A 7,600-nucleotide genomic window follows, 5' to 3' on the forward strand; every position below is an offset into this window, starting at 1 on the left:
TGGCATTAGCCGTCCATTCCAAGAACACAAGTAAAGACTTTGACACGGTCAGGAATGCCACGGTCACACCAAGGATGCACCAGACCGTGGCAAACCCTTCTTTGCCCATCAAGGCCGGGTCAGTACCCGGTTTGTTCCGGGTTGACCCGGTTCGCCCAAGCCTCCTTTATAAGGTTTTTAGACCTAATTTGTAGAGAACACTTAATCTACTTTTAGTCTTTTTTTCCCCTTTTGTGAAAAACCACTTAATACACTTTGTTTTAGAGAGTTTAAATCGATTTGCAGTTTCTTTCCATCTGGTTCATCATTTCTTATCAACAGAATCAACTTCTAATCATGATTAACAACACATCTTGCAAAGGGTTTAGTGTGTTGATCATGATTAGTGAGTAGTCACCTTAATGAGGTTCTAGATGTGTAGGCTAGGGTGCTAAAGTGTTAGATTGGGAGTGCTTAGGGCTAGATTCATTGATTCATTTCTCTAAACAACTATTCTCTATGCTAGATCCTTGATAATCACTTGAGATCTAGATTCTGGGAATTTCATGCACCAAAAGTGTTTGATGAAATTCCTGAAAGAGTTGTGTTAGAGGTTTAATGAATTTTTCATCATGGGAATGATTTGTTAAATGCTTGAATGATCATTGAGAACTGTTTATTAATGCATATTGATTCATATTTCCCAAATGGGAATTTGGTTTGAAAATGGATTAGTATAGGGGTTAATACCTTCATGAGAGGATTACCCTAGATTAGAGTTCTTAATCACTTGAATCATGTCTCATCATTGTCATTAGCATTTCTAGTTTAACACCGAAGCACCCTGACCAACTATCATGTCTAGAATCTCATGCCTCCATCATATCATATTCACATCATATCATTTGTCATTGTCATTAGTCTTTAATCCTGTTTATGTTTATAGTTGTCTCTAGATTAATCAAAACCCACTCTTGTTTGCTTGAATTAAGAACTTGATCATATAGTTTAGTGTCTAACACCACATCTGGATTGATAAACCTCTTTGTGCTACATTGACAAGGGGATTGATAGCCCTGAGACCCTAAAAAAGTCTTGTCTATCAGAAATACAAGGCATCTTTCGAACGACGCCATTTCGAGATCGTGTGGAACAACGCCTCCTACAGCAAATTTTTGGAAAGCCCCAAGTGTGCTCTCTGGCGTGTCCAAGGGTCTAAAGACCATGGGTGCGGTTTACAAGGCAAAAATTTTGAGTTTTAGACCCTCTTCCGGGCCCTTTTCTAAACCATAAGCCCCTATTTAAGTGTCGTCAAATGTGGTGTCCTAACTTATATATCTTGGCATGAATGCTGGTCGCGGCTGGGCGGGAAAAGCCATATAAACAATGCAACACACGCGAAGAGATTTCATCGCGGACTCAAAGCCAAAGGATATATGCTATTGCGATACATATACTAATGGGTGCGATCATACCAGCACTAATGCACCGAATCCCATCAGAACTCCACAGTAAAGCGTGCTTGGGCGAGAGTTGTACTAGGATGGGTGACCTCCTTAGAAGTCCTCGTCTTGCACCACTTTTTTGTTCCTTTTGATTCTTTGTTTTTTTTTTGGGTCTTTTCATTTGAAAAACAAGGCATCTTCCGAACGACGCCTTTTCTAGACCGTGTGGAACCATGCCTCCTACAGCAACTTTTCGGAAAGCCCCAAGTGTGCTCTCTGACGTGTCCAAGGGTCTAAAGACCATGGGTGCGGTTTACAATGCCAAAATTTTGAGTTTTAGACCCTCTTCCGGGCCCTTTTCTAAAACATAAGCCCCGGTTTAAGTGTCGTCAAACGTGGTGTCCTAACTTATATATCTTGGCATGAATGCTCGTCTCAGCTGGGCGGGAAAAGCCATATAAACAGTGCAACACATGCGGAGAGATTTCATCGCGGACTCAAAGCCAAAGGATATATGCTATTGCGATACATATACTAACGGAAAGCCCCAAGTGTGCTCTCTGGCGTGTCCAAGGGTCTAAAGCCCATGGGTGCGGTTTACAAGGCCAAAATTTTGAGTTTTAGACCCTCTTCCGGGCCCTTTTCTAAAACATAAGCCCGGGTTTAAGTGTCGTCAAACGTGGTGTCCTAACTTATATATCTTGGCATGGATGCTTGTCGCAGCTGGGCGGAAAAGCCATATAAACAGTGCAACACATGAGAAGAGATTCATTGCGGACTCAAAGGCAAAGGATATGTGCTATTGCGATACATATACTATCGGGTGCAATCATACCAGCACTAATGCACCGGATCCCATCAGAACTCCGCAGTTAAGCGTGCTTGGGCGAGAGTAATACTAGGATGGGTGGCCTCCCGGGAAGTCCTCGTGTTTCACCCCTTTTTTGTTTCTCTTGATTCTTTTTTATTTTTTAGGTCTTTTCATTTGAAATACAAGGCATCTTTCGAACGACGCCATTTCGAGATCGTGTGGAACAACGCCTCCTACAGCAAATTTTTGGAAAGCCCCAAGTGTGCTCTCTGGCGTGTCCAAGGGTCTAAAGACCATGGGTGCGGTTTACAAGGCCAAAATTTTGAGTTTTAGACCCTCTTCCGGGCCCTTTTCTAAAACATAAGCCCCTATTTTAAGTGTCGTCAAATGTGGTGTCGTAACTTATATATCTTGGCATGAATGCTGGTCGCGGCTGGGCGGGAAAAGCCATATAAACAATGCAACACACGCGAAGAGATTTCATCGCGGACTCAAAGCCAAAGGATATATGCTATTGCGATACATATACTAATGGGTGCGATCATACCAGCACTAATGCACCGAATCCCATCAGAACTCCACAGTAAAGCGTGCTTGGGCGAGAGTTGTACTAGGATGGGTGACCTCCTTAGAAGTCCTCGTCTTGCACCACTTTTTTGTTCCTTTTGATTCTTTGTTTTTTTTGGGTCTTTTCATTTGAAAAACAAGGCATCTTCCGAACGACGCCATTTCTAGACCGTGTGGAACCATGCCTCCTACAGCAACTTTTCGGAAAGCCCCAAGTGTGCTCTCTGACGTGTCCAAGGGTCTAAAGACCATGGGTGCGGTTTACAAGACCAAAATTTTGAGTTTTAGAGCCTCTTCTGGGCCCTTTTCTAAAACATAAGGCCCTGTTTAAGTGTCGTCAAACGTGGTGTCCTAACTTATATATCTTGGTATGAATGCTGGTCGTGGCTGGGCGGGAAAAGCCATATAAACAGTGCAACACACGCGAAGAGATTTCATTGCGGACTCAACACCAAAGGATATATGCTATTGCGATACATATACTAACAGGTGCGATCATACCAGCACTAATGCACCGGATCCCATCACAACTCCGCAGTTAAGCGTGCTTGGGCGAGAGTTGTACTACGATGGGTGACCTCCTTGGAAGTCCTCGTCTTGCACCCCTTTTTTGTTCCTTTTGATTCTTTGTTTTGTTTTGGGTCTTTTCATTTGAAAAACAAGGCATCTTCCGAATGACGCCATTTCTAGACCGTGTGGAACCATGCCTCCTACAGCAACTTTTTGGAAAGCCCCAAGTGTGCTCTCTGGCTTGTCCAAGGGTCTAAAGACCATGGGTGCGGTTTACAAGGCCAAAATTTTGAGTTTTAGACCCTCCTCCGGGCCCTTTTCTTAAACGTAAGCCCTGGTTTAAGTGTCGTCAAACGTGGTGTCCTAACTTATATATCTTGCAACGAAAGCTCGTCGCAGCTGGGCGAGAAAAGTCATATAAACAGTGCAACACATGCGAAGAGATTTCATCGCGGACTAAAAGCCAAATGATATATGCTATTGCGATACATATACTGACAGGTGCGATCATACCAGCACTAATGCACCGGATCCCATCAGAACTCCGCAGTAAAGCGTGCTTGGGCGAGAGTTGTACTAGGATGGGTGACCTCCTTGGAAGTCCTCGTGTTGCACTCCTTTTTTGTTCCTCTTGATTCTTTTGTTTCTTTTTTTTTAGGTCTTTTCATTTGAAATACAAGGCATCTTTTGAACGACGCCAATTCGAGATCGTGTGGAACCACGCCTCCTACAGCAACTTTTCAGAAAGCCCCAAGAATGCTCTAGGGCGTGCCCAAGGGTCTAAAGACCATGGGTGTGGTTTACGAGGCCAAAATTTTGAGTTTTAGACCCTCTTCTAGGCCATTTTCTAAATCATAAGCCCCGGTTTGTTAAACGTGGTGTCCTAACTTACATATCTTGGCATGAATGCTCGTCGCAGCTGGGCGGAAAAGCCATATAAACAGTGCAACACACGCGAAGAGATTTCATTGCAGTCTCAAAGCCAAAGCATATATGCTATTGCGATACATATACTAACGGTGCGATCATACCAGCACTAATGCACCGGATCCCATCGGAACTCCGTAGTTAAGCGTGCTTGGGCGAGAGTAGTACTAGGATGGGTGACCTCCCGGGAAGTCCTCGTGTTGCACTCCTTTTTTGTTCCTCTTCATTCTTTTGTTTTTTTTTTTAGGTCTTTTCATTTGAAATACAAGGCATCTTTCGAACGACGCCATTTCGAGATCGTGTGGAACCACGCCTCCTAAAGCAACTTTTCGGAAAGCACCAAGTGTGCTCTCTGGCGTGTCCAAGGGTCTAAAGGCCATGGGTGCGGTTTACAATGCCAAAATTTTGAGTTTTAGACCCTCTTCCGGGCCATTTTCTAAAACATAAGCCCCGGTTTAAGTGTCGTCAAACGTGGTGTCCTAACTTATATATCTTGGCATGAATGCTCGTCTCAGCTGGGCGGGAAAAGCCATATAAACAGTGCAACACATGCGGAGAGATTTCATCGCGGACTCAAAGCCAAAGGATATATGCTATTGCGATACATATACTAACGGAAAGCCCCAAGTGTGCTCTCTGGCGTGTCCAAGGGTCTAAAGCCCATGGGTGCGGTTTACAAGGCCAAAATTTTGAGTTTTAGACCCTCTTCCGGGCCCTTTTCTAAAACATAAGCCCGGGTTTAAGTGTCGTCAAACGTGGTGTCCTAACTTATATATCTTGGCAAGAATGCTTGTCGCAGCTGGGCGGAAAAGCCATATAAACAGTGCAACACATGAGAAGAGATTCATTGCGGATTCAAAGGCAAAGGATATGTGCTATTGCGATACATATACTATCGGGTGCAATCATACCAGCACTAATGCACCGGATCCCATCAGAACTCTGCAGTTAAGCGTGCTTGGGCGAGAGTAATACTAGGATGGGTGGCCTCCTTGGAAGTCCTCGTCTTGCACCCCTTTTTTGTTCCTTTTGATTCTTTGTTTTTTTTTTGGGTCTTTTCATTTGAAAAACACGGCATCTTCCGAACGACGCCATTTCTAGACCGTGTGGAACCATGCCTCCTACAGCAACTTTTCGGAAAGCCCCAAGTGTGCTCTCTGGCGTTTCCAAGGGTCTAAAGACCATGGGTGCGGTTTACAAGGCCAAAATTTTGAGTTTTAGAGCCTCTTCTGGGCCCTTTTCTAAAACATAAGCCCCTGTTTAAGTGTCGTTAAACGTGGTGTCCTAACTTATATATCTTGGCATGAATGCTGGTCGCGGCTGGGCGGGAAAAGCCATATAAACTGTGCAACACACGCGAAGAGTTTTCATTGCGGACTCAAAACCAAAGGATATATGCTATTGCGATACATATACTAACAGGTGCGATCATACCAGCACTAATGCACCGGATCCCATCAGAACTCCGCAGTAAAGCGTGCTTGGGCGAGAGTTGTACTACGATGGGTGACCTCCTTGGAAGTCCTCGTCTTGCACCCCTTTTTTGTTCCTTTTGATTCTTTGTTTTTTTTGGGTCTTTTCATTTGAAAAACAAGGCATCTTCCGAACGACGCCATTTCTAGACCGTGTGGAACCATGCCTCCTACAGCAACTTTTTGGAAAGCCCCAAGTGTGCTCTCTGGCTTGTCCAAGGGTCTAAAGACCATGGGTGCGGTTTACAAGGCCAAAATTTTGAGTTTTAGACCCTCTTCCAGGCCCTTTTCTAAAACGTAAGCCCCGGTTTAAGTGTCGACAAACATGGTGTCCTAACTTATATATCTTGCAACGAATGCTCGTCGCAGCTGGGCGGGAAAAGCCATATAAACAGTTCAACACATGCGAAGAGATTTCATCGTGGACTAAAAGCCAAATGATATATGCTATTGCGATACATATACTGACAGGTGCGATCATACCAGCACTAATGCACCGGATCCCATCAGAACTCCGCAGTTAAGCGTGCTTGGGCGAGAGTAATACTAGGATGGGTGGCCTCCCGGGAAGTCCTCGTGTTTCACCCCTTTTTTGTTCCTCTTGATTCTTTTTTTTTTTTAAGTCTTTTCATTTGAAATAAAAGGCATCTTTCGAACGACGCCATTTCGAGATCGTGTGGAACAACGCCTCCTACAGCAACTTTTAGGAAAGCCCCAAGTGTGCTCTCTGGGGTGGCCAAGGGTCTAAAGACCATGGGTGCAGTTTACAAGGCCAAAATTTTGAATTCTAGACCTTCTTCCGGGCCCTTTTCTAAATCATAAGCCCCAGTTTAAGTGTCGTCAAACGTGGTGTCCTAACTTATATATCTTGGCATGAATGCTCGTCTCAGCTGCGTAGGAATAGCCAAATAAACAGTGCAACACATGCGAAGAGATTTCATCGCGGACTCAAAGCCAAAGGATATATGCTATTGCGATACATATACTAATGGGTGCGATCATACCAGCACTAATGCACCGAATCCCATCAGAACTCCGCAGTAAAGCGTGCTTGGGCGAGAGTTGTACTAGGATGGGTGACCTCCTTAGAAGTCCTTGTCTTGCACCACTTTTTTGTTCCTTTTGATTCTTTGTTTTTTTTTTGGGTCATTTCATTTGAAAAACAAGGCATCTTCCGAACGACGCCATTTCTAGACCGTGTGGAACCATGCCTCCTACAGCAACTTTTCGGAAAGCCCCAAGTGTGCTCTCTGACGTGTCCAAAGGTCTAAAGACCATGGGTGCCGTTTACAAGGCCAAAATTTTGAGTTTTAGACCCTCTTCCGGGCCCTTTTCTAAAACATAAGCCCCTGTTTAAGTGTCGTCAAACGTGGTGTCCTAACTTATATATCTTGGCATGAATGCTGGTCGCGGCTGGGCGGGAAAAGCCATACAAACAGTGCAACACACGCAAAGAGATTTCATCGAGGACTCAAAACCAAAGGATATATGCTATTGCGATACATAAACTAACAGGTGCGATTATACCAGCACTAATGCACCGGATCCCATCAGAACTCTGCAGTAAAGCGTGCTTGGGGGAGAGTTGTACTACGATGGATGACCTCCTTGAAGTCCTCGTCTTGCACCCCTTTTTTGTTCCTTTTGATTCTTTGTTTTTTTTGGGTCTTTAATATGAAAAACAAGGCATCTTCCGAACGACGCCATTTCTAGACCGTGTGGAACCATGCCTCCTACAGCAACTTTTCGGAAAGCCCCAAGTGTGCTCTCTGGCGTTTCCAAGGGTCTAAAGACCATGGGTGCGGTTTACAAGGCCAAAATTTTGAGTTTTAGAGCCTCTTCTGGGCCCTTTTCTAAAACATAAGCCCCTGTTTAAGTGTCGTTAAACG

At 44.4% G+C, this 7,600-nt stretch overlaps 10 non-coding genes and 1 pseudogene across 10 annotated transcripts; all 11 read left to right on the forward strand.

Annotated features, from left to right (window-relative positions):
• Positions 1–1,440: 1,440 nt before the first annotated feature.
• On the forward strand, positions 1,441–1,559 carry LOC112081806. The gene has a single exon (XR_002896727.1). It is a non-coding gene; the product is annotated as a 5S ribosomal RNA (ribosomal RNA).
• A 686-nt stretch (positions 1,560–2,245) lies between these two features.
• LOC112081732 lies at positions 2,246–2,364 on the forward strand. The gene has a single exon (XR_002896654.1). It is a non-coding gene; the product is annotated as a 5S ribosomal RNA (ribosomal RNA).
• Positions 2,365–2,768: 404 nt separating this feature from the next.
• LOC112081807 lies at positions 2,769–2,887 on the forward strand. Its single transcript, XR_002896728.1, has one exon. It is a non-coding gene; the product is annotated as a 5S ribosomal RNA (ribosomal RNA).
• Positions 2,888–3,289: 402 nt separating this feature from the next.
• On the forward strand, positions 3,290–3,408 carry LOC112081798. The gene has a single exon (XR_002896719.1). It is a non-coding gene; the product is annotated as a 5S ribosomal RNA (ribosomal RNA).
• A 403-nt stretch (positions 3,409–3,811) lies between these two features.
• LOC112081803 lies at positions 3,812–3,930 on the forward strand. The gene has a single exon (XR_002896724.1). It is a non-coding gene; the product is annotated as a 5S ribosomal RNA (ribosomal RNA).
• Positions 3,931–4,329: 399 nt separating this feature from the next.
• LOC112081649 lies at positions 4,330–4,448 on the forward strand. Its single transcript, XR_002896574.1, has one exon. It is a non-coding gene; the product is annotated as a 5S ribosomal RNA (ribosomal RNA).
• Positions 4,449–5,136: 688 nt separating this feature from the next.
• Positions 5,137–5,255, forward strand: LOC112081785. Its single transcript, XR_002896706.1, has one exon. It is a non-coding gene; the product is annotated as a 5S ribosomal RNA (ribosomal RNA).
• A 404-nt stretch (positions 5,256–5,659) lies between these two features.
• On the forward strand, positions 5,660–5,778 carry LOC112081773. The gene has a single exon (XR_002896694.1). It is a non-coding gene; the product is annotated as a 5S ribosomal RNA (ribosomal RNA).
• Positions 5,779–6,180: 402 nt separating this feature from the next.
• Positions 6,181–6,299, forward strand: LOC112081786. The gene has a single exon (XR_002896707.1). It is a non-coding gene; the product is annotated as a 5S ribosomal RNA (ribosomal RNA).
• A 402-nt stretch (positions 6,300–6,701) lies between these two features.
• On the forward strand, positions 6,702–6,820 carry LOC112081802. The gene has a single exon (XR_002896723.1). It is a non-coding gene; the product is annotated as a 5S ribosomal RNA (ribosomal RNA).
• Positions 6,821–7,224: 404 nt separating this feature from the next.
• LOC112081658 lies at positions 7,225–7,342 on the forward strand (annotated as a pseudogene).
• Positions 7,343–7,600: the final 258 nt, after the last annotated feature.

The sequence above is a fragment of the Eutrema salsugineum genome, unplaced genomic scaffold, assembly GCF_000478725.1.
Source record: "Eutrema salsugineum unplaced genomic scaffold, Eutsalg1_0 scaffold_10, whole genome shotgun sequence".
Lineage (NCBI taxonomy): Eukaryota > Viridiplantae > Streptophyta > Magnoliopsida > Brassicales > Brassicaceae > Eutrema > Eutrema salsugineum.